We start from the raw sequence: 20,603 nt of genomic DNA on the forward strand, positions 1-20,603 counted from the left end.
ATATGCTTGAAAAACGAATTGAATAGAGTAAACTGAAAATCGTTGAGAAGGTTTATATTATATATATATACAAACAGCTTTAATATATAGATAGCGTTAGCAAAACTAAAATTATTTATATATAGATAATCAGAAGTCATGGTAATAACGTTTCTATGAATTCTTATACAACATAACAGGTTGTTGTTATTTAGAACAGTGCCAAGGCATAAGCATCAGTATATCGTATCTACAAATTTTGTGTATTTTATGGTAGGTTTATCTGCTTTGAAGGATGAAGAATACAGTTTTCGGGAGAGAAAAAATCATGCAGTCTTGGCCTGACTCGATGGTATTAAAAGAAAAATAATAAGTTTCTCGAATCAAAACGGGATTCGAACCCAGGCCTTTTCCACACGATATTGAAGAATATAAATAGGTATATCACAGAAAGCTAGTTAAAGAAATAAGTTAAAAGAAAACGCTTTGTCGTTGTTAATAAATAAATTAAAAATCTTTTTAATTAAAAGTAATAAACAAATTTATTCTTTAATAAAATTTATTCAGTTGAATAATATTAAATATTTTTCACTAGCTGACTAATGAATAATATTTTAAATTAAAGTTGAAGTACATGTATTGAATAAAGGATTAATTTTTTAATATAGATCTCTGAAAAGATTATGGAGACTGGTACGTGTCTGCATTTGATACAAAATAGGAAATAGGATAAAGGACATCTGAAAGCAGTATTTTAAAGCTGCAATATTCATATTCATGTTATGAGATGAGAAAAACGTATATTCTATTCAGAATTTTCTTATTTTAAGAAATGATCGTACAAAATGCGTATAATAAAATACTGTTTAGATATGTACTTAAATATTCATATTATGCTTTAATACAATACTTGATAACCTTTGATCGAGTCAATATAAGATTTCTGCGAAATAAGCTGAGAAAGTTCAAAAATTTGAAAGGTAATTGAAAATCGAACTTAGTCGACTGGTCAAACGCGGTGTACATTTGAGTTGATTGTGGTTGTAGCCCACGCGGCTGATAAATACGACGATGTTCTTGTATTCTCCCTATATTATAAATTGCTCTGATACTATGTGGCCGTCCCGTAGTATAAGCAAAATTGATTATTCGTTTATTTATGTTTATACAAATTATAATTTTTAAGGTTCAAAATTATTAACTGATATCTAATCAACTGATACATTTCTGTTCACGTTTATCAAACGTACAAATCTGAATCTTCAGCTGTCGCTTTCATTAAAGATTGAATATAAATTTCATTTACAAAAATAAGTGGCTCAGGAATAGCTCGAATCAGTTTCCGACAGATGGAGTGCAATATTCTTAAAACAAGAAATTTGTTTGGAATGACGCCGAAGAAGAATTATTTGAGAACAGATATGTCCTCTAACTCGAAATTTTGAATCCCATGTCCAGAATCGAAATTTCAGAATTCTCAGGACATTTTGTAAGGTTTCAGCAACCATACAGAAAATCCTGGAACAAACCCACATGGTCACTCTAATATACAATGATGCTTTATAAACGCATGCATATAAAGGCGATAAAAATATTTAGGTGGTGGGTGTTCATTATTTGCTTAGTTAAATATCTTTAAGCCCACGTCAAAAGTTTATATAAAATTTTTCCTTTGTCTTAAAAAAAAAAAAAAAATAGCTTACCTAACATCCCTTTCGTTTTCAACTGCAGATACGCTGTGAGAAGCATCACAATTGTCCGAGGCTGTACCTGTTGCTCACACTTAGCTGAGAATGAACACCATGGTATTTTGTGACAAGAACCAGTCCTACTTTCTACTACCACTCCGACACCTAGCGGACAGTTCAAGGAGACAAATGGGCCGGCCTTGAATGCTGCACTTTTTTTTTTTTTTTTTTTCTTTTTGTATCATAAATAGGGACGGTCCCCATAAGCATGCGTAATGCTGTACTTAACTCTCGAAACCTCACAAGAAAAAAAAAAAAGATTTGTATCGAAAATAGACAGATGGAACTGGAGAGAGAGAGAGAGAGAGAGGTGGGTGCCAAAGGGAATAATCGCTCGGAGGTAAGGTGATCACATGATGTGAAACGTCACGTTCAGGAAATGCCGAAACTGGTCTGAGCAAACTGGTCTGTCGCAGCTGTATCAACGTTTCCGTCAACGGAGCACGATGCTAACTTGTTAAATGATGGCAGGTGTTTGTTGGGGACGAAGTAGCGGAAACCGTGTCGGCAGCAGAGGATACCCACACGGTTTTCACGGAGTAATTAACCTCGACATACACGGCGCCACGTGTGTTGCGCTGTGAAGTACCTGGGAGTATTAGGTTACATAAAGGATCTGCAAGCGTCTACGATTACACCCCCAAGATTCATTTTGTTCTGTACACATTCGCTTTGGTCACTTTTATTTAAAATAATGCACGGACTCACAACGAGATTAGTAATTTTAATCATTCAAAACTCTTTATTATATTTTCTTTTCGATTTTATTGCGGTTATTATTCTCTCAGATATTCAATTCAGTTGAACAATATGCTAATTAGGAAATTGTTCAGTTCGTTATTGATGTTCGCTTTGAGAGTAGAGCTAGTCCTCATTCTCTATCTCTTTCTCTCCCTCCTTCTTTCCCTCTTTTTTGTTTTTATTTTTATCTCCATCTCTTTCTATCCCCCTTCTCTTTTTTTCTTTTTATACCTTCCTCTCTCTAAAAAATAGTGATCTAGAGAAAAATATTTGTCGTTTACAGTTCTTTAATCCCTCACGAAACCACTTTTCACTCGTTTGGAGAGGTCTGGGTTCGATTCGTTGACGACTGGAGGAATTTCTGCAGTACTCTTCAACTGAGGATGTAGTTTGCCGATCTCGGGCGGAGAGAGAGAGAGAGAGAGAGAGAGAGAGAGAGAGAGAGAGAGAGAGAGAGAGAGAGAGAGAGAGAGAGGGGTCTTACCCATGAGTTATTCCCAGTTTTTCAGCCCTTACAACATACAAATTGACCCTTTAACAGACACTTATGCAGACATAATTCAGAATGGCGCAATATGGTCAAATTCGCTGATGCGCCTGAAACTCCAACAACCACTCTCCGTTACTACTCATGGCTCTTGTCCTAAGATATATAAACACTGTTTTCTTATTACTTTGCGTGATCTTATTCAAGCAGCGAATTTAGCACGTTTGAGGACTTTATTCAGAATGCTGTAATTATATACACTATTTGCAAGTTGAGTTGTTTAGAATTTTCGCCTAGGTGACCAAGGCCACGAGGAGTCAGTAGATCGCGTTTGTAAATTCCGTATATTACTATGGTCTGTTTATTTGTTTTATTCGTATATTTGCCTTATTTTGAATACACTCTGGCTAAACAGCGCAAGCAAGGCAGTGACAAGGATAGGGGCGGCGAAATGAATACGAACCTTGTCATGTTTGGCAAGGGGAGAATCAAATAAATACTGTGGACAGTCGATGCCTGGGAGAGGGTGGCATTTTTTTGTTTGCATCCGTTTAAGTCCTGATATGGTCCGGATTATAAATGTGGTTTTAATAAATAAAACAAGCGAATTATATGCCTGTATTTACACGAACCATATTTACATAAATATAAAAATCTTTTAAAATAAAACTATTTATACAAATAATTAACTGAATTAAAATTTTCTAGTGATTCCATGCACATTCCCTCAGCAGCCAACTGTACACCGGTTTTAAGTAAATTGATTAAATCTATATACAGAAACCAGTGCATTAAAAAATATGTTTGCTTGCGTATCACTTACTACCTCGTGGGAGAGGGAATAAAATCTGTGAAGACCTTAAAATCCTTAAATATCTTTCTATTACATTTTGTTCTCTAACAATGTGACATGCTGTGGACCAATGTCTCTCGTGACCCTTGCTCTCTCTACCACAAAAACTTCTTTAGCTTTAATTACAACAAAGTAAGAAACGACAAAGGTAGCTAAAAATAAAGTTATCTCGGATGATTTTGGAAATAAGAAACCTTCACTAAATCATTAATGACAAGGGGTTAAATTTCCACTTAACTTTATACTGATGTCCTACGTTGTTATTGTAAGGTTTTAGATGCAGCAGCAACCTAGGCCATGTTGTGCCGTATATATTGTCTCAAAATTGCGTGTGTGCTGTGGTCGATTTGCTGTTTGCCGGAAATAAAACTCGAGTTTCCAGAAAAAAAAACAAAAAAAAACCATGGTACCCTCGCCTGAGACCGACTAACTCGGGAACGTTGTAAAAAAGACGTATGAAATTTCCTTGCATCATTGACAAGATTCGACTAGCAGGTGGAAAAGACCTGAGTGGTCGCACCGAATACTAACTGTGCTAATTTTTTTTTTATTTGTTTATTTTCTAAAATTGGATCTTTGAGATTTGACAGCAATTCTGGAAAATATTCTGGGTCCAATATTTGTATCTGGGAGGACTGTCTTTCTCCCCATGCCATTCCTCCTTTTCCTGATACTGATGTCATTATTGAACCGAAGAAAACCGGAAAGCACATTAGGAGACCTACAGTGATAATTAAGAACTTTCCTTTATTATCGGATGTATTAATGTTCACAAGGAGGACTTCTATTCATAATTTCAGAATTTCTAGACAGACTTCAACAAAGTTTCTTGGAACACGGGAACATACAGCGATGTTCCTTCAGAAGCAGGCCTGATGAGAGGGTGGGTAGGGGTCGACAGTACCCGGGTATGAAATTCTTAAGGTGACTTGGCAAAGATCTTAATATTACATTCTTAAGTAATTAAATGAATTTTTAATAACTGTCAAAAAATTCTACGGACTTAAAATAACAAAAATGCTTTAATTGTATTACTTTTTTAATTTATTGATTTATTACATGTTATAACTGACTTGTTGCTTTTTAATCCTTAAGGCCTGACGTAGCCCAGTGGTCAGGAGCGAGAGTGCATAGCACGCGTTCCTTGAGTGTACCGGGGTTCAAGCCCGTGACTACTAAATACAAATAAATATTTGTATTGACGATTTATTGTAAACTCTACTGACTTGGTTGTCGTGCCGGAGTATAAACAGAAAATTTTTTTAAATGGGGACGCACAAACACGTACAAACGCAAGAGGAGGTCCGTCATGCACATTTCAGAGGGCCCGGGTCAACTCTCGACATCCCTGCTCAGAAGCGGCCGTAGACTAGCTGCTAGCAATTGGAGCTCTAGGTAAACTATAAAATTAGCTTCCCTCCCCTCCTCAAGAGGACGGATGTATTCTGAAGTTTATTATACCTGGTTACTTCTTATTTAGCTTTTATGGGCGCCCCGCCCATGTATTCTATATTATCCCTCTCACAGACGTCAAAAAGCTTGGAAAAAACCGTGTCAAGAAACACAGCAACACTTTACACCAGTAACTATCAGCTGTGTCATGCTTATTAATATTACGGCTGGCCAGGCCTACTTCCAGCTTCAAGGAACTTTCTTCTTCCAAAAGAGGGTGAGCGGTTAAACAGAAAAAGTCCATTGCGGAAGTGTTCGTGAAGGATTTTGAATCCGCCGCCTTTCAAACCACACACACACACACACACACACACACACACACACACACACACACACACACACACACACACACACACACACACACACTCCAAAATTGTGGTTCGACATACTGACAGTGTTCTAATCCTCTCTCTCTCTCATTTATATAATCTATACACTGAGTGAACAGAAATCATGGAATACCTACTTAGTAACGGGTAGGCTCACCTTTCTCTCGGATAAGAGCAGTCACACGGTGACGCATTGAGTCCACTAGTTCACGAAAGCGTTCCACAGTTATTTCCCTCCATGCTTGCTGCACCGCTGGCCATAATTCCATCGCATTCCTGGGTGCGGGATTCAAAACTCGAACGGACCTTTCCATAGCACCCCAAAGATGCTCCACAGGGTTCACGTCCGGTGAAGGGGAGGCCATTCCATGGTGGAAAAATCTGCTGAATGCTGTTCGAACCATGTTCTAGTCACGACGGCTCTGTGGGTAGTCGCATTGTCCTGCTGGAAGAGACATTGCCTTGTGGGCGCACGATGATCATGAAGGGATACAGATGGTCTTCAAGGATGGACACGTAATTTGAACTGTTCAGAGATGCGTCTAGATGTACCAGAGGCCCAACGTATGCCAGATGAACACGCCCAGACCATCACCGACCGTCCACCTGCTTGAACAGTTCCTTGTTGACCTGACGGGTGCATAGCTTCATGCTGTTTCCGCCATATACTCACCCTCCGTCCGCTCGAAATAACTGGAAACAGGACTCGTCGGACCAGGAGACCCGTCTCCAATCATCCAAGGTCCAGTGCCCATGTTCTTTCGCCCAGTTGAGGTGTAGAGTCCTGTGTCGTGGTACTAGCAATGGGACTCTGGTCGGTCGGCTGCTTCCATAACCTGTTGCGGCTACGCCTGATGGTCTTGGTGGCCTGATGGTTTCTGTTTCCTCCCTCGTCGACGGTGATTTGTGCCACTGTCGCTCTCCGGTTGGCTGAAACAATGCGAGACCGAGACGTCGACGACTGTGTTCATCCATCACCTTTCTCCGTCCACAGGGCTCTCCACGATGAGATGTTATTCCGGCAATGGCGTATTCCCGATACACCCTTGATACAGTCGAACGGGGATAGTGCAATTTCTGTATCACCTCCGCCATACAGTGACCCATGTGTCGGGTACCGGCTATTATCCCTCTTTCAAAGTCCGTTAACTCACGACGTTTATCCATACTGACATCGAATTACCGTATACGTGAATACAGTGATGCAGTGTATTTATATACCTTTCAAGCGGTTGGTTCGTCCACTAGCGAGAGGGGTGACAGCGTCGCATTGTCCAGGAACCAGATATCCCATGAATGCTGTCCTTTCAGTGTATATGCATGCAAATAGTTAATTGTAAGTCACTGAGACTGGCTGGAAGAATAGGCCAATATGTTTGGCTGTGTATGTATTTTAAAGTTTAAATTTAATTTCTAGTTACCGATGGCTATTTCCAAAATGAAACAAATTTAAGCAAAGAATTCAGTATAGAAGCATCCTTCAAGCATGACTGCACTCGTTTCCATAAGTAAACAGATATAGTATTTCGATTTCGTATTGTTACTTAAATTTATTTCATGAGCATTTAAAGTGTATCTTTTCCAAAGGAAAGTAATTATGTTACTTTATAGATATTTGAGCATCTTCTTGAAGTTGAAGTTGTAATAGTCGTAGAGCGATAGATCAAGGTTGTAGGCTGGGTGTCACAGCACTTCTCAGCTATATCATTGCACTGAGCATGGATGTTGAAGTGTGTGTGTGAGGTTTCCGGTCTCCGTGGAGCAACGCTTTGCTGCGTGTTAAGCTGCCTTTATTTGTATGAACTTCTAACAGTTCATCCTGCATACGGCTACCATACAGCAGCAGTGTTCATTGGTTATTCCCTCTGTACTCAAAACTGTATTACCACACATTATGCCCCTTTAAGTGACTCCATATTGTTCAAAGCACGCAAACAGCAGTTATCATAGTGGTGTCACATAGTTGTGAAGTTTTGCAAAGGTCAAATCTCACATTAAGTAACTGACGCCACTACTTACCTACCGGTTTTAGAAGGCATCGTTCGCTTTTCTGCAAGTGCGATAACTCATTCCCTGCATATTCCCATTGTTTGTTCCAAAAATCTGTTTCATTTGAATTACTTTTATATTAAAAATATTCATGCAAATTCTTCTCCTCTTTATGATGAGGAATATTACACTAGGCACAGTTATAATTACTGTGATAAGAAATAAAATCTGTCTCTTGACATCTTAAACGATGGTTCCCAACCTATGGTACGTGTTCTACTGAAGTATATGCTGTTGAGAAGCAGTAAACAATATTAATACCGTTAGTATTTTTCTTTATACAAGAAAATTGCATTTTTTTCGATAGTGATACTTAAGTTAAAAAATTTTGGGAACCTCTAACTTCCAGTATCATTAGATGTGTTTCACAAGTCGCGAAACTTGAGAAACAGGGTAAAATCGTCCCTTCCCCCAATAACAATGAATGAAGAAAATCGGTCATTTACTGTTTGACTTTAACCTGCGAGAAACGGGGTAACATTGTCGCTTTACTTCGTATAATGCTTAATAAGATCGACGGCCACAATTTATCTTTTGTCCTCGATATAAACAGTTTTCCGTATGGTTGACTTTGCGCTATGACACCCAACAAATGTCAGGGGTAAAAATTCAACTATGTTGGTCTAAGCATAGATCAGAATAAGCTGCTGATCTTTGGGTCCGGTCAGCTGGCATCAAAATTCAAATTACGGCTGCGAATGATCTCACGGATGTCAATACGATTCGCAGTGTTGTAATAAAGATCAGAAATAGGTTAATATATATATTTTCAATGTATATATATGAATTTATCTTTTAATTATTATTCGATTGATTACTACAGAATAAAAATTTCGCTGTAAATTATTCATCACGTTGGTTGTTTTGTCGAATCAATGATTAGCGAGCGAAGAGACCTGGGAACGGAGTTCTCCGGTCACTATAAATCCAGAGTTTCGTATTTTTAATGCAGGATAAACCACCAGTTTATTTCAACAGGTTGACTTTCAAGATGAAACAAGAGCGAGCGAAAAAGCCTTTATGGACGAGTATATGGTATCTCGATGCTGCTTGCTATTTGTTTGTTTATTATTTTTAGTTCCATCCGTACGTCAACACAGCTCGAATAATCTTCCTTTGCACAAGCAATTTCGCATTGTATCCACTGATGATTTTCGTCGTTTTCCTTTCCATTCTAATAATCGTAATTTGACTCTGCGGATAACTGTACTAGCTTTGTCACAAGAGAAAAAGAAATTGAGATATTTTAAGATGTGGAACAGGAAGTAGAGACGCCCCTGTTTATTATCTTTATTTTTACATCCACCATTGAAAGCTGGAAATTTGATATTATTGGACACTTTTACTTGTTTACGTGTAGTATTGTGTTTTTAAATTATTCTTGTTTGTAAATAAAAAAAGCAAAAACAATTTAAATATTTATTCGTTTATCACATTCTGTACTTTCCCACTGATTCACAATAATTACACAGTCACGTAAATTTGGCAAGGAAGCAGGCTGTTTCAGGCCTCTGGAGATGGAAGAAGGAGTCTGCAACTGCAGCCCACTCTCTGTTGAGTTCCCATAGAGCCGAAATGTTAGCTGATGTATTGCTACTAATGAGGCATTTTCACATATTGCTTTAAGGGGTGGAACGTATGGTGCTTTAATATCTTTTATTTTAAATTCCTCTCAGACAATAGTGAGTTCACTTTCCCTTTATGATATCTCTGTTATCCTAAGAAATAATTATCGAGAAGCCTCCCTTCTCTACAGAACAAAAATGTCACATTTCGATTTGAAGATTATAGCTTCGAGTACTGGATTTTGCCTAACTGTCTACGCCGGAAGGTTTGCTAATTTCATTGAACATCATCAGTGCTTCAATGGGACTGACGCATCATGTTATCCAAGATCTTTGTTAAAAATTTAACCGTTCCCATTCGTTGGAGTTCTTGAACGAATTCTTTGAGCGTGAGAAGTCAAGTCAATAAACTATTAATTGAACGTAACCACGTTTAAAATTCTAGAGAGGGGGAACATCACTCTACCTCCGGCTAGGTCTCACAGTGGGGTAGTTCACCGTCTTTATTCTCACATGCTGTTTGGAATGCTTGTGATGAACGGAGCCGAAAGTTTTTTCCTTCTGTTGTAGAACGAACATGTCTAACATATCATTAAAATGATCTTGCAAAACTCAGGATTTTTTCTGCGTGTGTTTAACATACAAACTCACGTGCACCAGTTTTGTATGTTAAAATGATATACATTAATAAGAATAACAGCATATTAAAATTAATTAAATATGAATAATTTTTTTCAAATATAAAACCTGTTTACACGTTTTGCTCTACAATCCAAATAGCAAAGCATGTTTTACTAGTGCAAGCTTCTATTTATATTTAGCTTACTTCAGTAAAAGAGGACTTTGGTGGGTGGACAGTGGTTATGATAATCCATTTCGTACACTGAGTGAAAAACGTCTGAGTTGGAATCCCGACAATGACACGGGGGAAGGATTTTTTTATTTCCTTTCATAACGTGGCTAAATTAGTCGGTCTCGGGCGAGGGATGCGCGGTTTTCCCTCACAAAAATTCTCAGGTTTTTCATCCGGCACGATACTGACACACCATACTCTTAGTTTCTGTAAGTCTTAACATGCGTATAACGTCATGTACCTAGAGCAAAGGTTATAAATCCTCTTATAATTAAACATTTATGTTCTTAAACAGTTTCAAATGTTTGTTCTTAAACAAAAGGTTTTTAAACATTTTCTAAATTTGTAGTTTCTTAAGCTCTTTATTTAACTTTTTGAACCATTTGATTTCACGAAAGCAGTTTACCACCTAAATTAACTAGCAATAAGAAAGAAATCAAGTTTGAGTTAAAACATATATTTCTTCAAGAAATGAAATTTCAAAAGCGTTGTATATTTTTTAGCTTAAAAGATATATTTAAAAATATATCCCTTTGAAATTATTTTATGAGAATGTTCATTAGGCAGTAAACTGAGGAATTAGTTGAATTTTAATCATTCAGTTCATGTTTAATAAAAAAAAATTCAATATCAATAACTTCTCATTGTTTTATGATTAAAATTATGGGATGAAAGTAGATTATTTTGTCATTCTCTCACACTGAAGGCTATTTTTTTCGTTTTATTGGTAGATATCCATTGATACTTCTTTCATATAGACATATCTCGTTCGATTAAAATTTTTGGTAATTTGTGGTAGATTCTCAGTAATTCAGGACAATAAATTTTTTAGAATTGTTCATGGTTTCTTTGTGGCCATAGCAAGGAGCAGCGGGCAGTGACCTACAACTCTGCAAAGGCGGAACAAGATATTATCCCGAGAGGCACCACGGAATGATTTAATTTAATTATATTAAAGGTACAAGAATATGTTCAGAACATTGTTTTGGATTTGTATCCCGCTTTTTGTTGCAAACAATGTTCATGGATTTTGTTCTCCACAAATGTATTCAGAGTTTTGGATATGTTGTCAGACAGTGAGGTGATGCTCATGTTTTATTGCATAGTAATTTTAGAGGAATTAAAAAAGATATGCCCAGGTGGCAAGTGAGATAAACAGAAACATCCAAAATTCTATTTTTCCTATCATTCCGTTCTGAATGATTTGCAGTTGGATTACTGGAAAAGTTCGAAAATTTTGTTCGAATACTTCCTAGAGAATTTGAAAAATTGTTACAAATGCGCTTCACATATTTATTCGCGCGTCGCATATTATTCGCAAGATACTAAGTACAGTATAGAGACGCCACTTAGCCTGCAGGCCAAACTACCTGTAACCTTAACAATTTTGGCTAGTGTGACTCATTCAGCAGTTTAATGTGCCTGGATTCGTGTGCCCCCTGACTTGGGCATATCCGCCATCTGCAGTTTGTTAAATTTTCTACCCCTTCCTCATCACTCAAAAGATTTATTGATCTTCCTCTTGAAGTTTTATTGAACACACACACAATCATACAAAAATTTGTACATGTAGAAACACTATTTTTTTTAACTAGTTGAGAGCAGAGATCTCACCCCAGGACATTTTGATACTAGTGGGACGTTACACATTTGTAAAGCTAACAATTATTGAGGATACAAAATTATCGTAGTGAAATTAAAATGCCCGTACCCCAGGGGATAGAGTATGCGGGTCAACTAAGGATGTTGTAAGTTCGCGCTCATACGCCGCCACGAAAAGTGTGCGGTTCATTGTGGACTGGGGCTGCACTTATTAAATAATTCAATATACAGTACTGTATATGCAGTCACAACCGATATGTAAACTCTTTTGACCTCGGCCCTATCGACAATAAACGGCAGTTTATTTAAAATAATGAAAATTATCATTATGCAAAAATTAGGGAAAAATGTTTAATATTAATAGTAATAGTATTCACCATATAGTGCAAGGATGCCACAGGCTTTTGCTACACTGGCAAAAAAAGAACAAAAAAAAAAAAAAAAAAAAAACTAGCAAGTAGAAAAAAAATACAAATTACTGTATATGCTTTCCTCCTCACACAGTTAGCTGTGTGATTTAGTTGATCTTTGAATTTATTCAAACTGTCAGCCTAAACTATATGCGAGGGCACCTTGTTCCAGCAATCAGCGACTCGCTGGCTAAAAGAAAACTTCGTACAATTTAATCTAAACCTCAACTCCTGTAATTTTAATTTATGACCACTAGTTCTGGAATTCTTTATAACAGTGAGAATTCCACCTTCATTCGTTTTACTAACCCCTCTCAGAGCCTTATTAACCTCAATGGGGTCGCCTTTGAGGTGCCTGGTTGCCAACCTCTGGCCTGCATAATCGGTGTCTTTCGTCATACGGTAGTCCTGCCGATTTCAAAATTCGAGATGCCCATCTTTGGGCCCTTTCAAGAAGCTCAATATCTTTTTTCAGATGAGGTCTCCATACTTGAATACAGTATTCCAAATGTGGCCTTACAATTGCCTTTACTGTGATTATGACTTCCCTATCTCTACAAGATACGGCGCCCCCGTAGCCAGGTGGGCAGGAGTAGCAATGCGTAGCACACGCTTCTTGATTAGACTGGGGTTCGAGCCCGTGACCACCAAATACGGAGGATGCGGAAAGGTCAGGGAATGACCACCGCATATCCCCGGAGCAATATGGTCTTAGTTGCTAATGCTCCTAAAAACCAAATAACAACAACAGTCTAACAAACTCTACAAGATAACGTTTTATAAATCAGCTATAGGACATCATGGGCTTTCCTGGCTGCCTGTTTACAATGTTTAGATAGTCAACATGAAATTCTGAGCTCAGTTTTTCAGGTATTGCTCTAGTAATTTGATTTGCATTTTGAAAACTAGTTACAGTAAAGCCTAGTTATCCGGCATCTGTGGAGAATGGGAAGTGGGGGGGATGCCAGTGGAATGAGCATTACTGTAATAGATGCTTACTATGCAATGAAATACCTTAACTTGATATTAAACTTCTTAGTCACAATAGGTTGAAAAGCCAAAATCATAATCTTCGTAACTTTTTTTTTTTTTTTATGTGAACCCCAAACACGAGAAGTATTAGAACCTATAGTACTTACTACCGTGCTTGGGTTGAAGGAGAAGTATGGGGGGGGGGGGTGCCGGAAACTTTACTCTAGAGACTAAACATGGGTTTCACCACTTCAAGCCTCCAATAAGCAAAGTGGTGGTATTTCACCGGTTGATGAAAGTCATCTACCAACTACATTACGATATACACCTTTTTGTGGTTCTCTACAAATATCCAGTTTCTATTCTATTATTTTTTGTCGCAGAGTTTATGATTTTTTTTTTTGTCTATGATAACGGATATGACGATATAAAAACACTTGATCAAGTACCAGGACTCTAATGGTAGGGGTTGTGCAAAGGACAAACTTCATTGTTTCCAAGTGGTAACTTTTAGTGTAATGTAAACAGTATTTTCCAAATTTCAAAAAATGTTTTTGAGGTTATTTTTTTAACATAAATTGTTGACTTTTTAAATATTATTACTTTCATTTAATGCATTTTGTAGTGTTAATTATTTAATATGTGAATTTTAAAATGTGCTGGTTACATAAACTTTCCGGCTAGATGGATGGATGCCGGATAGCTGAGCTTTTATTGTGTTTGTCTTAACTTTAATATAAAATTTAAAAAAAAATCCGATTTTTTTAATATACAGAAACTTTCTTATCCGTCGAGATATTCGTTGAATTGTTTTTCTGAACGAGGATGAAAATTTTAATACGCTATTCATGTCACTTATGTTGGAATAGTATATAGCGAAACAGAGAGAGAGAGAGAGAGAGAGACTGTTCAATAAGTATTTCTTCAAATAAATTTGACTCTAATAATGCCATTACTCGTGTACCTCAAGTTATTGAAAATAACTTGAGTTACACCAGTAATATGGAGAGTATCTTATTGTGCATTAAATTGACCAGTTGTTTCCTCTCTTTGAAAACTTATTCATAGGGTTTCAGAGAAAGGCGTCGCTAGCTACGGTTACTGCTCATTCATATTGACAATCATGTTCATATTCTCAAAGATCTTCTGTGTCAATAGTACTTCATCCTAATAAGACTGTTTTGGCACTAAATTGCCGAAGCAGCTCCATCCACCTCTATTATTCTGTCATTTATTGACATCTTGTTACCATTGACAACTTCATTGTATATTTTATCTTTAGTTTGCTATCAGCTCTTGACCGACTATTATGTTTTCATCCCCATGTTATCTTCGACATGCCAGGATAAACATCAGATTTCCAGCAGCATGTGTTGTATTACTCTTTCAATCTGATGCGTTATTTACTTCATGGAATAATTTTGCTGTCTTCTCTCGTTAACTCTCCTCCGATCTTGTGCTTTATTGGGGAATTATCTGCTGTCGGTGGCTGTTTACTGGTAGAGGAATACATGTAACATTTTTAAAGAAGCCGACACAACCTTACCCACTCTGCGTTTTCAGGACAATTATATCCATTATAACGCACTGGCAAATCAAGCTAATAATCGTGCCTAATTTTTAAAGATGGAATAGTAATGATATTTAGAATAGTTCCTTGCTGATTGTTTTGTCACTAAATTACCAACACAGCTCCGTCCACCTCTATTATTCTGTCATTTATTGACATCTTGTTACCACTGACCAGCTTCATTGTATACCTTATCTCTAGTTTCCATCAACTGCTTGATCGCCTGTGATATTTTCATCCTTATGTTTGAAGGAGTTGTTGAAGTAGGGTTTTAGGAGCATCAGCCACTAAAGCCATATTGCTCCGTGTATATTGTCTGTTAATTGCGTGTGTTCTGAGGTCGATTTTCTGCTTGCTGGACGAAAAAAAGTTTCCGGGAGAAAAAACCACTTTACCCTCGCCTGAGACTGACTGCTTATGTTTAAAAGATCAGATTTCATTCTTTTTAAAATTTTCATTTATTTATTCGGATTTCAAATTTCATTGAATTCACTGTTTAAGGTTACGAAGTTTTACTCTAAATTCTTCTTATATAATTTTAATTTCTAAAAATTATACTAGTTACTAAATGACGATCTTTATATAGTTTTCGGTTTATTCCTTTTAATATACTTTGTTTAGTCTTGCCATTACATTGTACTAAAATGTAAACAAATGATGTTGGGTGAAGGAAACACCAAAATAAAACCATGAGCATAGGCCTGGCCAGCCGACTTGTAAAAATCCGGCTGGACATATCAACGTGGATAGCGTTCCATCCATGTCGCTAACCCCTAACCGGGACAAAACAATGCGGATAAATTTTTTTTTTTTAGGCGCGTCAGCAACTTAGGCCATATTGCGCCATACATGATATGTCTGTAAATTGCGTGTGTTCTGTGGTCGATTTGATTTTTTGAGAAAAACGTTGTTACCTTCGCCTGAGAATGACTAACTCAGCCACGTTGTGAAAAGGACCATAAAAATTCCTTGCATCATTGACAGGATTTCAATTCAGGTCGTTTCCACCCAGCATGGAGAGGACGGCGATTCTACCAACTGTGCTACCCACGAGGGCACATATACTATATGAGTATAGAGTTTTGCGTGAAAATCTCTTTTGTTTTCACCCTGTGCACATGGAGCCATCTGCGCGGGTAGCACAGTGATATCTTCACCTTCCTCCCCACACTGGATGGAAAAGGCCCGGATTCGAATCCCGTCAATAACGCGAGGAACTTTACTGGGCTTTTTTCACTCCGTGGCTGCGTTAGTAGGTCTCAGGCGTAGGAATAGCAAGGTTATTCTCCCCAGAAACTGTTTTTTTTTTTTTTTTTGTTTTTTTTTAATCCAGCAAAACAGGCTAATTGACCAGAGAACATACGCAATTTATAGACACAAATACTGGTATATGTAAGACGCTACTGGGTGACCTTAATATAATTGTTTGGTTTTTTTAATGCACATGGAACCCTGAAAGGGTGTCGATGAGAATTGAACCGTATCTGTGTGGTATTAATTCTTCGGTTAGCTTGAAGTCTTGGTCTTCTCTTTCAGACAATTGGTTATGGAACCCAATTTGAGTTTCATTACCATTGATTATTAAATACACGGGATGTAGCAATTTCAGTTAGGCTAACGTTTATGAAGTTTTCTTTACGTTGTTTTTATGAAAGTCGTGCAGTCTGAGGCTTTGCTCTTGGCAGATTATTACAAATCCACATTGTGACCTTAGATAAATGTATCAAGTAGAAAATCCATATCGAATAAGAAAAAATATGATAAGAGCATGAGAGAGAGAAAGAGAGAGAGAGAGAGAGAGAGAGAGAGAGAGAGAGAGAGAGAGAGAGAGAGAGATGTCTCAACAAAGACTTTAGGAACACAGCGGCTTACGATTAAGACATTCTTCTCGATGATGATTAAGGAGAGAACTGTGGGTTTAGAGAATAAGGGTCATTATTTATAATCCGTATATTGTTGTGTGTTTAGAGAAATTATGTAATAACAGGTTGTTTTCTAGTTTAATTGAACGAAATGTATGATCTGATACTAAGTATCTGCACTACTATAAAACACTGTGACTAACTTTTCAGATGGATAATGATACTATTTCTATTAGTGATTATCCAGAAATGTCTCTGTCAAGGTCGAAAAGTATTGTGCTGTAATAACGCTCTCTATAAGAGCGTGATTTTTTTCTGTGTGTACGTTCTATCTTTAACTTCCATTTCAAGCATGGATGGCTTCATTCTTATTATTTCTTATTTACTTTCACCGCTTAAATTTTTCACTTGCTGTCGCGTTTACATCTTCTTTTGTTTGTCAACTAACATCAAGATAATGAGACATTTCTTTTGGAAAGTACGCATTGTTCAGTGTTCGCCCTCCGATATGGTCACTTGCTTTTCTATTTGTTTGTATTCACTACAAATCCTGCAGCAGTATTTATGAAGTATCGTACTTGGACTGATGTTCGTTCCTTGAACTTCAGGAAATCAATAATAGATAAGTATTGGGTTCGCCCACACCCGGCATTTTTTTTCTTTTTTTGGATATATGTTTTTGTACTTGTTAATTAACCTTCCGCAGGGTACGACTGGCTACGGTGGTGACGTCATAACTACTGGTGGGAGGATTATTAATGAGTACTCTTTTTTTTCCCCAATTTGCGGTACGCATGCTTATTCCTCCCTCTCCCCCTGTAACAACGTCCTCTACAAAGGCGCTGTTATCCTATAACAACGTTCCTTATAAGAACCCTGGTTTAATAATATAGAATTAACCACAGTATTTATAATATAGAACTACTATACTATTTAATACAGTAATACAGAACTACTACACTATTTAATAATATAGAATTAACTACAGTATTACAATACTGCATTTAGTAATCACGAAGAGCTTTATTTTTGTATTAATGTTGTTTTTCACATAAATTACAGTAAATAAATCCAATTAAAGTTCGCCTCACCGCTTTTTTAAGCATTTGCACTCTAGAAGAAACTCGGCGCCAACTTAGCTTTAGAAAAGTTCAAGTATGAGACTTGAACTGACTGACTACTGGTTTCTGATTTCTCCCACTCAATTGTTACACCTACACTTTCACCTGACACAGAAAGTTTTCTCTACCCAAGTCGTTAGCATCAAACGTCATCCATCGTAATCATGATTTTTTTTAAACTGCATATCTGTTTAATTTCTAGAATAGTACATATTTAGTTTTGCAACCAGTGTTTTTTGTTATTTTAAAATTTCATGAGGACGCAGCTACCGATATGATCGTTGTAAATTCTTAGTATGCATTCAATTGTACTTCTACTCGAACATACACCCTACTTAACAATTTGAGGATATTTCTAGATTCCTTATGGAATCTTGTCAGAATGTCTGAACGAAGAAAAAGTGACTAATATATGAATACAACCTTAGTTTCCTTAGTGTTCTCAGTCATACACGGAAGCACCGGGTTTTCATCCAAGCAATCCGACCACAATATATATGCAATTTATGCACATTGTAGTGGCTCTTATAACTTTAGTTGCTTTAACTTAAAAATATTTGCTTTCTCAGGAGCCCTTTTTTTTGCATTTCGATCCTGGTAGCGCACACTACCTTTAGCGCTTCAAGTAGCCGAGTGGTCAAGTGCGAGAGTGCAACAGCACATGCTGTTTGAGTAGACCGGGATTCTAGCCCCTGACTGCAAAATACGGTCGATCTGCCAACCCGCACTTGACCAGCGTGGCAGATTATGGTCCATTTCCCTCAACATAAACTGTCGAGGAGGCTTCCATCCTGTAGTGGATTGATAATAGCTGCAGTTTACCTTTTTTTGTTGTTTTATCCACTAGATCAGGCTTCAATCAGCGTGAAGCAGTTATCCGATGGCGTAACTGCTTCAATGTGATGGTATTTGCTACCAGTTCAAGTATTTTTCGCACTATTTCACGATTCCAGGATTTTCTCACTATCATCATCCTGCCAGACGTGCAGATATCAGCTGGGCGGAATGAACTCCATCGAGGATACTCGGGAGTCCTTTAGACTAAATAAGCTTTAGTCGGTTTCCACTGCCACTAAACGACACTGCAAAATTTCAAGCTCGTCTACTCCATGCAATAATGCAGTACTGCAACGATTAATCTCTTTATTTTATGGTACACAGCGTTCATAATGTTCTAGCAACTTCTGCGATTATGTGTATTTCTTTGTAGTTTAATGGACATGATTTAGCGAACTTGTCTTTCCTCCATATTATTCGTTAAAACGAGGTTTCACTATATTATTTTATTATTTTAATTTGTTTTTTATAGTTATATTTTATATTTTTTATAGTTATATATAACTATAAAAAATAAAAAATATATTTTATATTTTTATAGTTATATTTTATAGTTAAATATAAAATATTAATATAATATTTTATATTTAACTATAATATAAAATATTATATTAATATTTTATATTATAGTTATATTTTATTATGATAGCCGTATTTATGTCAGTTGTGTACTTTGGGCCATTCTGATATTACATAAAATGAGTTAAACAATTTGTTTGTCCGTAAATTTTTTCATTATTTTTCATAAAAATAATTTACAGCAGTTGGCAACCTTGTTTTCATCTCAAGTTACAGAACGTGCTGGGGTACATTGTATGCATCCGCAAATACTCCAATATTGGTATCTTCAAGCTTTATCTAAGGAGAGCTAATTTCTGATTCAAAATGTGTATTATACGACTAATCTGTAAATTACATGTATTCTATAGTTGATTTCAGTTTGCTGGATGAACAACTGGAATTTCTGGAGAAAACCCATGCAAGCCTCGTCTGAGACTGATTAACCCAGGGACGTTGTGAAAAAAGTCCATAAAAATTCCTCACATCGTTGATAGGATTCGAATTCGAGCATTTTTTCACCTGGTGGGGAGAGGACGGTGATTTTATTCACTGTGCTATGTGCGAGGGCCTAAGGAGAGCAGTCGATGACTTCTGTGAACGTGCGAGGAGGACATTTTTAGTAATCTTTAGATATTACGTTACTGATATACACTGAGTGGACAGAAATCATGATACCTACCTAGTAACGGGTAGGCCCACTTTGACCCGGATAAGAGCAGTCACACAGCGAGGCATTGAGTCCACTAATTCACCGGGTTTATATCGGGTTCACCGGGAAATACATTCCACAGGTATTTCCATCCATGCTTGCTGCTTCGCTATCCATAATTCCGTCGCATTCCTGGGTGAAGGATCCAAAGCTCGAATGGACCTTTCCACAGCATCCCAAAGATGCTCCACAGGGTTCATGTCCGGTGAACGAGGTGGCCATTCCATGGTGGTAAAATCTGCGGAATGCCCTTCAAACCATGTTCTAGTCACCATGACTGTGTGGGGAGGCGCATTGCCCTGTGGATGCACGATGACCATTAAGGGATGCAGATGGTCAGAAAGGATGGACACGTAACCTAAACCGTTTATTTATTTTTGTTTTATTTTTATTTTATTTATTTCTTTTTTATTTAATTACTTATTTATTTTTTGTTTTATTTTTCTCATTTTTTACTTCGCGCTTTGCACTAGCGTACTTTTTTTTTCCGCTCTCACTAGTGTAGCTTCTCTCTCTTTTTTTTTTTTTTTTATTACACCGTGGAATTTTTTTCCCTCTCTCTCTCTTTTTTTCCCCTCTGGAATGGGCCCCCAGAGGAACCTGGCCAACCTTCCCGTGGTGTGGACGAGTATCCAGAATTATTTCTCCAGGTGACTGATGCTTCTGGGTAGCCAAGCAGCCAGAACAGAACACACATAATACACACAAACCTACGTCACACATATATCTGACCCATTTGTAGTGATACTGTTCTTCACAGAGATACGAGGCGGAGTTGAACAGACATTCTAGGAGCCTCCCTTTACAAAAACACATGTTCACAACCTCGACCGTTCAGAGATGCGTCTAGACGTATCAGAGATCCCAACGTGTGCCAGTTGAATACGCCCATTACCGACCGTC

At 37.3% G+C, this 20,603-nt stretch overlaps 1 protein-coding gene across 1 annotated transcript in view; it reads right to left on the reverse strand.

Moving 5' to 3' along the window:
• The window catches only part of LOC150090854 (uncharacterized), a 145,326-nt gene extending 143,520 nt beyond the window's left edge, over positions 1–1,806 (reverse strand). Inside the window, exon 1 of the mRNA XM_090375037.1 lies at positions 1,683–1,806. The gene's annotated coding sequence lies outside the window, so the exon portion shown is untranslated. The remainder of the gene's footprint in view (positions 1–1,682) is intronic.
• Between the last annotated feature and the right edge of the window lie 18,797 nt (positions 1,807–20,603).

This window comes from Mastigoproctus giganteus, chromosome 1 (genome assembly GCF_048544385.1).
Source record: "Mastigoproctus giganteus isolate SK-2022 chromosome 1, ASM4854438v1, whole genome shotgun sequence".
Taxonomy (NCBI): Eukaryota; Metazoa; Arthropoda; class Arachnida; order Uropygi; family Thelyphonidae; genus Mastigoproctus; species Mastigoproctus giganteus.